The sequence below is a fragment of the Staurois parvus genome, unplaced genomic scaffold (assembly GCF_062004578.1).
Source record: "Staurois parvus isolate SC_StPar_1 unplaced genomic scaffold, SC_StPar_1.0 ptg000362l, whole genome shotgun sequence".
Lineage (NCBI taxonomy): Eukaryota > Metazoa > Chordata > Amphibia > Anura > Ranidae > Staurois > Staurois parvus.
In genome coordinates this window covers 12,274,516-12,288,627 of record NW_028318158.1, presented here as the reverse complement: position 1 = coordinate 12,288,627, position 14,112 = coordinate 12,274,516, and the positions used below count along the sequence as shown (strand labels likewise).

At 42.5% G+C, this 14,112-nt stretch overlaps 1 protein-coding gene across 1 annotated transcript in view; it reads right to left on the bottom strand.

Annotated features, from left to right (window-relative positions):
• The window catches only part of LOC149456446 (calpain-13-like), a 151,844-nt gene extending 145,474 nt beyond the window's left edge, over nucleotides 1-6,370 (bottom strand). Inside the window, exon 1 of the mRNA XM_089685120.1 lies at nucleotides 6,140-6,370. The gene's annotated coding sequence lies outside the window, so the exon portion shown is untranslated. The remainder of the gene's footprint in view (nucleotides 1-6,139) is intronic.
• Between the last annotated feature and the right edge of the window lie 7,742 nt (nucleotides 6,371-14,112).

Genomic DNA, 14,112 nt, shown 5'->3' with positions numbered 1-14,112 from the left:
AGGTACTCCATTTGCAGGGCAAATCAACCCTCCCACAGTGCATAGTGTAGTCCAAGAAAACCTAATAACCCTGCAGTTAGCACTACCTACCTATATATATAAATCATACCTGTGGGATCCCACTACTACTCCAGTTATCTCCACTTGCTTCTGGGTCCAGACTCCAGTCTGCTGCAATCTGTAGATAGACTGACAGTTGCTTGGCGCAGGGACCGTTCAGAGGATGCTTTGCATTTTCTCAATAAATGCAAAGCTATCTCTTATTGGGCGAGGTACAGAGGCAGGCTGGTGATATCATGCTCTCCACCTCATCCAATCAGAAAAAGCTTTGCAAATTGGTGAAGGGTCTCTTTATGTAGTAAATATAAAAATAATCTCTTCTTAAAGCAATGGGGTTTTTTTTTTGGGGGGGGGGTTAGATATACAACTCTGCACCCTATGCTGTCATAGAGCAACATTGATTCCCTTTCATTTCAGTGTGGGAATAGGAATACAGAAAATTCTTGGTTTTAATTTTGTTGTTCAGTCACTTCCTGTTATAGGACGATAATGCTGTCTTCCGTTCTACCTGTATTGCTTCTGTGTTGTCAAAGGCTTCTGATGAGAACAATACAATTCCCCATTTCAGCACACATGGGCCACTGTCACCATTAGAAAACCCAATATGAGAAATGCCATGCAACCATTGCTGAAGTGCATGTAAACAGGAGGTGGCTGCAAAACGGTTGGGGGTGATCAGCATCAAAGGACATTTTTAATAGCAAGGATTATTATTAATAGCAATTGTTTATTAAATGCAGTGCACAGAGTAAACTAAATGTCATTCAGTTAGGACCTGCATCACCTTTAAGAGATAAACAGGAAGCATAGAATATGTAATTTTATATATAGGGATATGGTAATTATATTAAACTGGTCACACAGACAAACACAAATGTATTATAGAGGCATTTCATTATTTGAACATCCCCATGAGGATGAACATTTTATCAGTAAAATCAGTTGCTTGCACATAGCAGACCATTAAACCCCTTGTGTACTGTTTGATGTTACTGTACTGTTTCATGTATTGTCCCCCCCTCTATTGTACAGCACTGAGCAAACCCTTTGGCGCTATATAAACTCGATAAATAAATAATAAATAAATAATTCCTCCTTGGATAAGAGTACAGTGTATGTTACTTCTCATTGTACTAAGTACACTGTTTATTGTTCAGGTTTACTGCTTACAGTGAGATCAAAGGAAAGGCTAGAACACACCAATTACTTGATGATAGCTGGTTGTCTTTGCGGTCACAAGATAGAAAATTGTTGTATGGGCAGCAAAAACGTCCAATTCAGTTATCAGCCACACTCCCAACATCACCGATATATCAATATATTACGTACAGCAAAATCAATGACAGCCAGGCCATAGACAGTGTGTCCCTGCCAGGAGAAGACAGTGAATAGTTTTAGTGGTTATAGAGCAGGCTGGTTGTACCCAAGTTGATCAATCGATCAACTTGGATACATTCAGCCTGCCCATAGATGGTTCAAACGGTCTATGGCCGGCTGTAGTCAGTCATGTCCCTCTCTGTGCTGCATGAAAACAATTCATGCATGTCCATTAATGTGCATTATTAACATGGGTTGCATTAACACAGCTCATTAAAATGAATGGGAGGTCAACATACCCTAACACACTGCAATGCACTGTGCACTCAAGTGTAGGTATGTTATTTTTGTACATTGAGGTGCCAACCAAAATGGATAGTGCCACAATGCAGTAATGTATGTTAAGTGCGTTACTGCCAGGGCAAATTTCCCATTTGGCACAGCAGGCATGTGCTTATGGGCGCCTTTCATAGAGGGGCACCCATGTGGAGAGAGTGAGAGAGAGAGAGAGAGAGAGAGAGAGAATTATGTGCCTCTCTCTTCACGGGTTCATGGGTGCAAGCAGCTGCAGGCAGTTTAGTTATGCTAGAAATTATCTGATATTCCTCCTGCACTAATAGGAATCTAAAATAACCTATACACTAAGCAGGAAACACCCTATCCAATACCTTTATATGGACAATATTAAAATGAATAAAAATGGTGTAGCACTAAATACCTAAAACTTGCAAATATCACAAAACATAAAAAAACCTATATCATAAATACTCTATGTGCATATAAAAGTGATGGATCCTCAAAGAGGTTTATAAATCAGTGTCCACAGTTGTGATAGTAAAGTGATACAAAGTGCATATGATTCACAGGTCCCAAACAAGGGCCTTTATACACTGACAAATAACCAATCCCAATTGGGAAACGATGTCCCAAACACTAAATAACAAGAACTGTGAATCCCAAAAGTGGGATAAATTCAATGAAGTGAGCTGTGAGAAATAAAAACTCATAAACAATCATATATGACTTCAAAAAACGCAGATCACAATAGATATAAATAAGTGTCCATTCAAAGTGCAAAATCTGCAGAAAAATAAATGAATAATGCAAAAACGTGCTTCAATCTTCACACAGGTGCTTCAGTGTTAGTGCAAAATGATATATAGATATCCTCAAATGGCAGGCATGCCTCCTCACCTCCTGAATGCGACCCAAATGGGTCAACACGCTTTATGGATCACCCTGGATCCTATGTAGAAAATCTTTCCAGACCACACTGGCTCCTCTGGCTCCACAGGCCCTCACTGGTGGCTTGCTTACAGCATGGATCCCTCTTCCACAAACAGGTAAACCGTGATGTAGCCAATAGATATGAACTCTATTAGGGCCCTCCGAAGCCATCAGATGGAAAGAGAGAGAGTTTGGTGCTTCTCTCTGGTGAGAAGCTCAAAGTGTGCAGTGAAATCAGAGCAGGGGCGGACTGACCATTTGGAAACTCGGGCACTGCCCGAGGGCCGGGGCCAGTGGGGGGCCCCTTGAGATGCCCCTGGTACCTTTTTCATAGGCTTTTTTGAGTTTGGGCAAGGATACAGGGGCCCCATGATCCCCTATTGCCCGGGGGCCCCATGAGTTGTCAGTCTGCCCCTGAATCAGAGTAAGCTATTTCAGTACAGGAGAGGAGCCGGTACAACTGTGCAAGACTGAGGGCTCATTGCGTGTCCGAGTGCGTAGCAGAGGCATGTGATGGCGGACCTTTCCTCCATGTTTTCCCATTTATTCGTTGGGCACCAAGTTATGGACTTACAATGCGTACACGTGCATCATAATTGTCCTCCAGTTAACTCTTGGGTCCCCATGCCTATGTACACCTTCAATGTAACTTTCATTTAGGAGGGAGATGCTGAGCCGCGTCCACATCTACCTGTCCAGCGTTCTCCACTACTTCTTTTGGTAGAAGAATGGGCCCTGTCGTGCAGGCTCATCTCTTCAACTGCTGTACTTCTGTACAGGATTGGAACCTCTGAGGTGCAGATCCACTCCCATAGCTATGGGTGACAGCTGCGGAAGGAGTACCAACATCTCCCTCGCTGCTAGAGGCCATTCCACCTGTAATGGGTACACGCTTATAACAAGATGCTTAACTAACTGTTGGCTTCCATTACCTTTTGTAACCATTTTCTGTGCTGCACCAAGATGACTCTTTAAGTGTTGTCTTCATATCCCAGTGTGCCTAGTGAACCAAAGCTGTAGACTAAGTATGAAATGTGTCAGTTACTTGCATTGTACTTCAGACCCGGCAGAAAGCAAAGTTTCAACACTTTACTTATAAAAGTGCAAAACATGACAAAGTTCAAATGCACAAAAACAGTTATTTTCCCTACATCCCTAACTCAGGCTTGTGTGCTGCCCCGGCATACCTGCAGAAGGTGGAGTCCATCAGCAGTATATTCCTTGGTTATCGGCAGTGTCCAGCAGCTGGTGTCTTCGAGGAGGACCACGGGTCCCAGTGGTCCCCCCAACATGATGGAGAATTTGTCAGACCAGGAAAGATAATCCCATGGTACACCCATGTGTACATCCTCCTGCGGCTCCGGACCACTGTCCCTTATATATCCACAGTATTTGTGGGTGGGACTCAAAAAGCCCACCAAGCAACAGACCTGGGAAACATATAAACCCTCACCCTCTAATCTGGGGTAGCACCTAACTCCGTTGAATTGCAACCTGCTTACAAGCCTTTGTTTTTTTTAATGCACGTTCATGTGCAGTGTATTTTGGGTGGTTATTTATTTTCAGTGGGCTGCCCAAAGTGCAGAATGCAAAATAAACTGTGTTGGTACGACACAATTTTAAAATCACACCAAACCATATAGTAGTGTGGTACCATATACAGTATTTTGGGGGCCATGAACGCACCCCTGTTTGTTAAATGAGCCAAGCTGCCATTAAGAATTGATGGCACCCACACAGGTCTGCAGAAGGCAGCCTGTTTCCATGCGGTGGGGGAAAACACATGCTTTTGAACATATTCTTGCAATGCACCTGGTATGAAGAAGCCCTAAAGTGAAGGTTGGCTATCAGCTTTAATATTCACCCAAGTACAACCAAAGGGACTTCATGCAGAAGACAATTTCTGAGTGTTTACAGATTGTGGATGTTATGTGCTGTAATCTAAGAAGATGAGTCTTACGCTAGGATAACCGTTAATTTTCTGCAAAACCTGTCACACTGGTCTGAGCAACCTCTGAGAACCTGTCTGAGCACATGTAATAGATATAAAAGAGGAATATTTTACAATACAGACATCACAATAACAATTGTTTGGATGAGCGGACAAACCTGTCCCCACACCGTACCATCACTGATAACATCTCTGGATATGTTGATATTGTAATAATTACTGCGCATGATTGTGAAATTTATTTATATCTCTATGGCTGATCAGGGATGGAAGGATTTTTTTGCCTGATTTACTGACTGTTTACCAAGCAAACCAATACAGCGATTCAAACTTGCAAATAACCACTATTTGGAAGTTGATTGTTTCTGGTTTTTAGTGATAGGGGTGTATATGGCATATTACAGGACTGTGTAATGTTTCTTATAACACTAAGGGGTGTATTTATAAAAGAAAATAGCCATTCACCCATCATCTATGGCCAATTTTAGAGTTGTCATAGAACAGGAGTCCCCATTGGAGGATTTTCCCTTACCTCTTTAATATCAGTTCATAATTTTTGGATTCATCCTCATTTTCAGTTTTAGTAACAATGGTCACCAGAACAAACAGAGGGGTAATCTCCCCATCGAAGACAAAGACAGCAATAAAAATTTGACAAAGGGTCTAACCCAACCTTTCTCAATCCTTCTAGTTTAGAGCAACCCCTAAAACAATTTTCAGTTCTTACTAAAACCAACTCTTCAGGGGTCAGTGGGAAAAGTACCCCATGAGCTAGCCATGCAGTAGTATATTTTCATACAAGCATTTGTACGAACATTTCCATCAGTACGTTCGATGACTTGACAAATGGTGTTCAAAAACTTAGCTTGCTTTTAACATTTTGGAATGAATGGACTTTCCCGGATGAAAACCACATTCACTACCAAAAATTTGTTTATTCAAGAAATAATTTCCATCCTGCTTCTTCAAATTTTCCTGCCAATGTGGTTGAAATTGAACATTGATTTGAATTTACTAACATTTAATCAAACAAATGTTCCTAAAATGAAAGTTTTCTACCAAAATTCTACTAAAGGATGTCCAGCTTTACATGGTGGTCAGTAGGAAGATTCCAATCCTTACAATGGTGGTCAGTAGGAATATTCCAATCCTTACACTGGTGATCAGCAGGAATAATTCAGCCCTTACATTGATGGTCAGAATGCCACCTTTGCAGACAACTAAAAAGATCATTGGTGTCATGCTGCTGTTTTTTCCAAGTGGTGTTGGTCCTGGAACTATTACGATTGTCATATGGCAACCTTTAGCAACCTCTGGAAAAACCCTTGACTTCCACAGAACCCTGGTTGAGAATGGCTGGTCTAATCCTTTCACATGTTTAAAAAAAAATGTCATTACATACACTTTGCACAAATCTTGATGTAATTCAGGTGTCTACTGTTGCGTAAGCCAAGCAACTGTCATTGGTATCACCTGGCAGCAAATCTCTGATGTATTCAGAATAACATGTCCACATAGAAAGGTAACAATACACCTGGACATTCCCACTCTACAGAGAGTCAACATATACAGGAAGTTTGTTACCTGAATACACAGCCGGCCACCATCAGCTAGTGTTTGAGGTTTGATCGGTGTGCGGCCAGGTTGTATTGGGTCTCCCTCGTCTTCTGTACTTCCTTACTGACGTTACTTCTCTCATATGTCCTGGTGTCCTGGTCTTGTTGTGTGTTTATCTGAGTGTTGTCAATGATTAACTACCTTGTAATTGTAGCATTCTCTAGAGACATGTGTCTCCCATTATGGTCTGTGTGCATACAGTACCTGAGCTGTAGAGGTGTACCTGTCATTGTTATGCAAATGAGTTTACTGGCCCTTCCTCTGCAAACATCCAAGGCTGGGATCAGACGTCATCTAGGGAACATGGCCAAGCTGCTGCCGAGCCAAGACACCATTCCTGGGTTTATTTTCATACAGCTGCTTTTATAGTACACCTAATTACTCCTGCTCTTGGCTCATTTCAAACACCAGCAATTTTCATACACCTCTTTCACATACACTGATAGGCTCACCTTAAAGGGTACACCTTAACAATGACATTGCCTAATTTGATCCCTTTTGTCCTGGTAAATATACCTTTGATTGCGTTTTGTTATATCTGTTTGATAAGCAAAAAAAATACATCATTGAAGGTTCTCATCTATCCAGGGTATGTACAGGGAGTAGTTGTTCAGGTCAGCATATACATTAAGCCGGCCATACATGGATAAAAATTTGGATGGTTCAGCAGGGAACAGCTGAATTTCGATACGCATATGGGCAGGGAGGTATTGCCAGGTATAGCAGTTTTTACATAGTTATATTGTTACTGCTTGAACCAATGTAAATGTGTGGCATAGCTGTGGGATCCCTCTAGAAGCTAGAAATCATTGTAGTAGACACTGCTACTCTAGAGATCTCCACTAGCGTCCATGTTCCATGCCAAGCAACTACCCTACCGTTTACTGAACAGGGGTTGCTTCCTCAGCACAGGCACCAGTTATTTTTTAAAATGTATTTTATTTATTATAGGTATTATATGGCGTCAGCAATTTACGCAGCACTTTATATACAGTCATGGCCGAAATTGTTGGCACCCTTGATATTTCTCCAGGAAATCATGTATTTCTCACGAAACGTATTGCATTAACACATGTTTTGCTATACACATGTTTATTCCCTTTGTGTGTATTGGGACAAAACAAAAAAAGGGAGGAAAGAAAGCAAATTCGACATAATGTCACACAAACCTCCAAAAATGGGCTGGACAAAAGTATTGGCACCCTTTCACAACTGCGGATAAATAAGAATGTTACAAGCATGTGATGCTCCTGTAAACTCACCTGGGGCAAGTAACAGGTGTGGGCAATATAGAAATCACACCTGAAAGCAGATAAAAAGGAGAGACGTTCACTTAACCTTTGCATTGTGTGTCTGTCTGTGCCACACTAAGCATGGACAACAGAAAGAGGAGACGAGAACTGTCTGAGGACCTGAGAACCAAAATTGTGGCAAAATATCAACAATCTCAAGGTTACAAGTCCATCTCCAGAGAACTAGATTTGCCTTTGTCCACAGTGCGCAACATTATCAAGAAGTTTGCAACCCATGGCACTGTAGCTAATCTCCCTGGTCGTGGACGGATGAGGAAAATTGATGAAAGATTGCAACGCAGAATAGTCCGGATGGTGGATAAGCAGCCCCAAACATGTTCCAAAGACATTCAAGCTGTCCTGCAGGCTCAGGGAGCATCAGTGTCAGCGCGAACTATCCGTCGACATTTAAATGAAATGAAACGCTATGGCAGGAGACCCAGGAGGACCCCACTGCTGACACAGAGACATAAAAAAGCAAGACTACAGTTTGCCAAAATGTACTTGAGTAAGCCAAAAGCCTTCTGGGAAAACGTCTTGTGGACAGATGAGACCAAGATAGAGCTTTTCGGTAAAGCACATCATTCTACTGTTTACCGAAAACGGAATGAGGCCTACAAAGAACAAAACACAGTACCTACGGTAAAATATGGTGGAGGTTCAATGATGTTTTGGGGTTGTTTTGCTGCCTCTGGCACTGGGTGCCTTGACTGTGTGCAAGGCATCATGAAATCTGAGGATTACCAAAGGATTTTGGGTCGCACTGTAGGGCCCAGTGTCAGAAAGCTGGGTTTGCGTCCAAGATCCTGGGTCTTCCAGCAGGACAATGACCCCAAACATACGTCAAAAAGCACTCAGAAATGGATGGCAAAGAAGCGCTGGAGAGTTCTGAAGTGGCCAGCAATGAGCCCAGATCTAAATCCCATTGAACACCTGTGGAGAGATCTTAAAATTGCTGTTGGGAAAAGGTGTCCTTCCAATAAGAGAGACCTGGAGCTGTTTGCAAAGGAAGAGTGGTCCAAAATTCCGGGTGAGAGGTGTCAGAAGCTTATTGATGGTTATAGGAAGCGACTGATTTCAGTTATGTTTTCCAAAGGGTGTGCAACCAAATATTAAGTTAAGGGTGCCAATACTTTTGTCCAGCCCATTTTTGGGGTTTTGTGTGACATTATGTCATATTTGCTTTTCTGCCTCTGTTTTATATTTGTTCCAATACATACAAAGGGAATAAACATGTGTATAGCAAAACATGTGTTAATGCAATACCTTTTTTGTGTGAAATACTTGATTTTCAGGAAAAATATCAAGGGTGCCAACAATTTCGGCCATGACTGTATATTGTACATTCACATCAGTCCCTAACCCTCAAGGAGTGTACAATCTAAGGTCCCTAACTTACATTCATACATACACATACAAGGGCCAATTTAGAAAGGAGCAATTAACCTACTAGCATGTTTTTGGAGTGTAGGAGGAAACTGGAGTACCCAGAGGAAACCCATGCAGGCACATGGAACACTTTTTTAACACATTGTATTTTCTCAATGAATGCAAAGTGTTCTTGGATGCGGTGGAGATTGTGACATCAGTGCCCTGTCTCTTCAGCTCATCCAATAAGAGAATGCTTTGCACTGATTGAGAAAATGCAAGGTGTTCCATAAATGTTGCCTCTGGCAAGCAAGTGACCACCTGTGTTCACAATGTAGCAGGGCACCATAGTAACTACAACAGTTATTTCCAGCTTCCACAGATCCCACAGGTATGGTACACACTTACACTGGTCCAAGCTAGACCAATGAAACTATGTAAAAATGGCCATACATGGAATTCAGCTTTAATTTAAAAAGCTCACAATTACCTTTTTTAATGACTACATATTAAATTAAATATTCTTTCATATCCGCCTGGAGATGTAAAGTGTACCAACATATAATACATATAATGCTATGGGGATTTAAAGTGGTATTAAACCAAAAAACCAAAAATATAATAAATTACAGTTTACCAATTCTTAGATGTGATGGTTTCATTTGTTTTCTTTTTCAAGCTTTTTTTCCTTTATTTTCATTTGGTGATCCAGCCAGGGACACAATTCCTGTCTTAAGCCAGCCATAGATGGATTGAATCTTGGCTGGTTCAGCAGGGACCACCCAAGATTCGATCCACGTTGGGGCAGAGTGGTTGTATTGAAGTTGATCCATTGACCCACAACCAGGCTACAGATTGTTTTGCATTCAATCACTGCCGGTGGCTATAGTCTTCAGCAGTGATCATTGTGTTCTGCCAACAGGGAAGGCTCCCCACTGACAGAACACAATAGTGCTTCGGGAGGGATTCCTCTATCAACACTGAGCTGTTGGGGGAATCTTGCAATTTACTTTCGTTCCACCCATGGTGGAAGGAAAGAAAACTGCATAATCCATGGGCTGCTTTAGGGTGTCTGTAAGCAGGGTGAAGTAGTAAAGGAGACACCTTTGGACAGCAGCACTGTCAACCAGAGGACAGAGTAGTGTTATATGTAAATGTACATGACTAACAAATTATAGCTAAACTCCAGCTAAGACTTTCTAAGCAGTTACAGAAACAGTTTTTTTGCTTCTTTTGAGATAAAAGTTTTACATAAATGAATAAAAGCTGATCATTGTAAGCACCCCTGTCAATAGTAAATGGTTTGTCTCACCCCCTAACTGCTGCTTTGTCTGGACAGCTTGTTCTGTTAAAGGAAGTTGAAAAATAACAGACTTACTGGATAACCAGTTGCAAATAAAGGCAAGCAAGGCCTTAAAAAGAAAATGAATGCAGCCATCACATCTTAGAATTGGTAAGCTGCAATTTGCTAAATGTTTGTTTATGGGTTTAACACTGCTTTACTCTCTCTCTTTGACCTAGTGAACTGTCACTGTTACTGATGGGATATCCATAAATGTGAGTTGTTGCCTGAAGAGGAAGGGGAGATCTTCCAACTGGACACCTTTTCAGGTGACAACAAAGATGGAACTTCCCTCACTTTGTGGAGTCTGGTGGGTGAGTCATCTTTTGGCTTTTTAAAGATCTTAGATCAATGGTGGTCAACTTTGTTGAGATGGTGGTCCTCAAGTGCGGCCCTCAACAACACCAAAGGGCTGCACGATAAATTTAGTGAATATTCAGTTTCAGAGACAACGGAATATAGTCAGAGGCTATAGTATAGGGGATGTTCAGAGACTACAGACATGATACAAGAGATTGTTAGAGATTGAGGATATAGTGTAGATGTTCAGAGTCTGACAACATGATAGAAGAGATGGTCAGAGACTACAAACATGCTATAAGAGAGGGGCAGAGACTATAGACATACTACGGGAGACGGTCAGAGGCTGCATACTACGGAAGACGGTCAGAGACTGCAGACATACTACAGCAGGCAGTCAGAGACTGCGGACATACTACCGGAGGCAGTCAGAGACTGCGGACATAATACGGGAGCAGGGGCGGACTGACCATTCGAGCACTCAGGCACTGCCCGAGGGCCCAGGGTCAGTAGGGGGCCCCATGAAAAGCCCCTGGTACCTTTTTATAGGCTTTTTTTGAGTGTGGGCAAGGACACAGGGGCCCCACGACCCCCTATTGCCCGGGGGCCCCATGAGTTGTCAGTCCGCCCCTGTACGGGAGGCGGTCAGAGACTGCAGACATACTACGGAGACAGTCAGAGTCTGTAGACATACTACAGGAGACGGTCAGAAACTGCAGACATACTACAGGGGATGGCCAGAGACTGCAGGCATACTATAGGAGATGATCAGAGACTGCAGACATACTACAGGACACAGTCAGAGACTGTAGACATACTATGGGAGATGGCCAGAGACTACAGACATACTACAGGAGACAGTCAGAGACTGCAGACATAGTACAGGGGATGGTCAGAGACTGCAGGCATACTATAGGAGATGATCAGAGACTGCAGACATACTACAGGACACGGTCAGAGACTGTAGACATACTATGGGAGATGGTCAGAGACTACAGACATACTACAGGAGACAGTCTGAGACTGCAGACATATAATAGGAGACAATAACAGACTGCAGACATACTACAGGACACTGTCACAGACTGCAGACATACTATGGGAGATGGTCAGAGACTGCAGATCTGCTACTGAAGACTGTCAGAGACCATGAACATACTATAGGAGTTATTGGAGATTGAGCAAATGCTTCAGGAGATAGTAATAGACATAAAACATATTAAATAAGATTATTAGAAATCAGTGTTATAACAGGGCAATATAGAAACACAGATCAATGTCTGCAGGGGCCCCCGAAGGCCGCACAAATAGTGCCAAAGGGCCACAGGTTGGGCAACCTGGGTTATATATATTTAAACAGTGAGGTCTCATTGAAAAAATTCCTGATTCTCTTACTTTCCAGCTGGTAATTTTGCTTGTTCTCACCCACCCATGTCTTCCAGCCCCTGGTAATGGGCACAGCGGGTATGCAGAGCCAGGAACTCAGCATACGGTATATACCTCATCAATAGAGTTCCTTAACTCTCCAGCATCCACCAAACGCTGAAATATCGGTTTTGCTTAGACTGAGCTTTAGGAAAAAGTGACAGGTACACTTGGACAATAAACACACCAGCCTTATAACTCTAGTTTTTTGTTACCCTCTGTCCACTCCGTCTGCTATAAATCCTTTGGCTGCTGGTATTGAGCAGACACTCCGTTTGGTATTTTTAGTCATTTTCAAACAAGTTCAGCAGCTGAAACATGACAGTAACTTGTAAAAAGAATTAAGTACTAATTAATTCGGAACTGATTAAAATAGTCTGAGCAAGTGGCAAGACTTGCTGGGTTATCTGATGAAGGCAGATGTGTCATAATGAAAGTGTGATATGGGTGACCCGCTGTGACAGTCTAATATATTATTTTCCTTGTAGGATGATATTAACCTGCTGTGTGCTCAGTCCACCCACTACAGTTGCCTATAGATAAAAGAGAAAGGTTGAATGTGGACTTTTGTTTTTACTGATACTACCACATGTATGCTGCCATGGTTTGGCACCAGAAAGGGAAAATTAAAGTCCTTGTTAACCCTTACCTTGTAAAACAACCCATTCAGTTTAAAATAGAAATGAAAGGCAAAACATTTGTATATAGATATAAAAAACATAATAAATACATGTTTTCCTTTTTTATAAGTGATCACAAATCCTCTTTTCTCAGCTGCGTAAAAGCTGGGGGAGGAGAAACAGCAGCATATTGATCTCCCCAGTAAAGAGCTGTGCGGGGGATGGTGTCAGCAGATGTCTGATCATTGAAGGTGGGCAGGCTGAGTTCCCAGGAAAGCTAGAGAACTGTGCTTTCCTGCCTAGTGTGGTCAGTCAGTTTTTAATAAGCAGAGGGGCTGAAAGGCTTAGGGATCATGTGACCGCTGTGACACGCCGTCACGGCGGTCACATGATCGGGAAAGGTCCCAATCGAAAGAGAAGACCGGGACCTTTCCGTGAGTACTGGACATGTGTGCTGGGAGAGCACAGGGCGCGCGCTCTCAGCACATATGTTTTTTTATAATTGAACACAAATGTGCGGCCGCTGGGCGTCTAGGCCCAGATGCCGGGAGGCCGCACATTTGTATGCGGCAGGCGCGAAGAGGTTAAAAAAAAAATCTCTACAGAGTGAAGCATGATGCCTGGTAATCAATCCAAATATGGCATGGGTGTCCAACCCATCGCCCAAGACGGCTATGAATTTGGCCCAACACAAAATTATAGACTCCAAATGTTGATTTTTTGGGGAATTTTATTGTGAAAATGAGTTTACACTTAGCAAATACATGTGGCCGAAGAAAAATTTGACAGGGTCTCTTTACTTTTATAAGTTTTATCTTCCCAAAGAAAAATATCCCACTCTTCACAATCATGCTTTATTCATGTTATCAGTTTTTGGAAGCACTTATATTTGTGAGCAACTATGTTCAAGGATGAAGCACCCGAAGGGCAAAATCAAAACCAAAATGTCTGAGGAGTGCCTTGAGAATTAACCACTTGCCTACAGGGCACTTATACCCCCTTCCTTACCAGGCCAATTTTCAGCTTTCATCGCTGTCGCACCTTGAATGACAACTGCGCAGTCATGCAACATTGTACCCATATGAAATTTTTATCATTTTTTTTCATAAATAGAGCTTTCTTTTGGTGGTATTTAATCGCCGCTAAGTGTTTTACTTTTTGCGCTATAAACAAAAAAATTGCAAAAAATTTGAAAAAAAAAATGTCTTTGTTTCTATTATAAAATTTTGCAAACAGGTAATTTTTCTCCTTCACTGATGTGCATTGATGAGGCAGCACTGATGTGCACTGATAGGCGGCGCTGATGGGCACTGATAGGCAGCACTGATGGGCACTGATAGGCAGCACTGAAGGGCACTGATAGGCAGCACTAATGAGGTGGCACGGATAAGCGGCACTGATAGCCGGCACTGATAGTCAGCACTGATAGGTGGCACTGACTAGTGGCACTGCTGGGCACTGACTGGCGGCACAGGTGGGTGGCTCTGCTAGGCACAGGTGGGTGGCACTGCTGGGCGGCACAGGTGTGTGGCACTGATGGGCACTGGTGGGTACTGATGGGCACAGGTGGGTGGCACTGCTGGGCACAGGTAG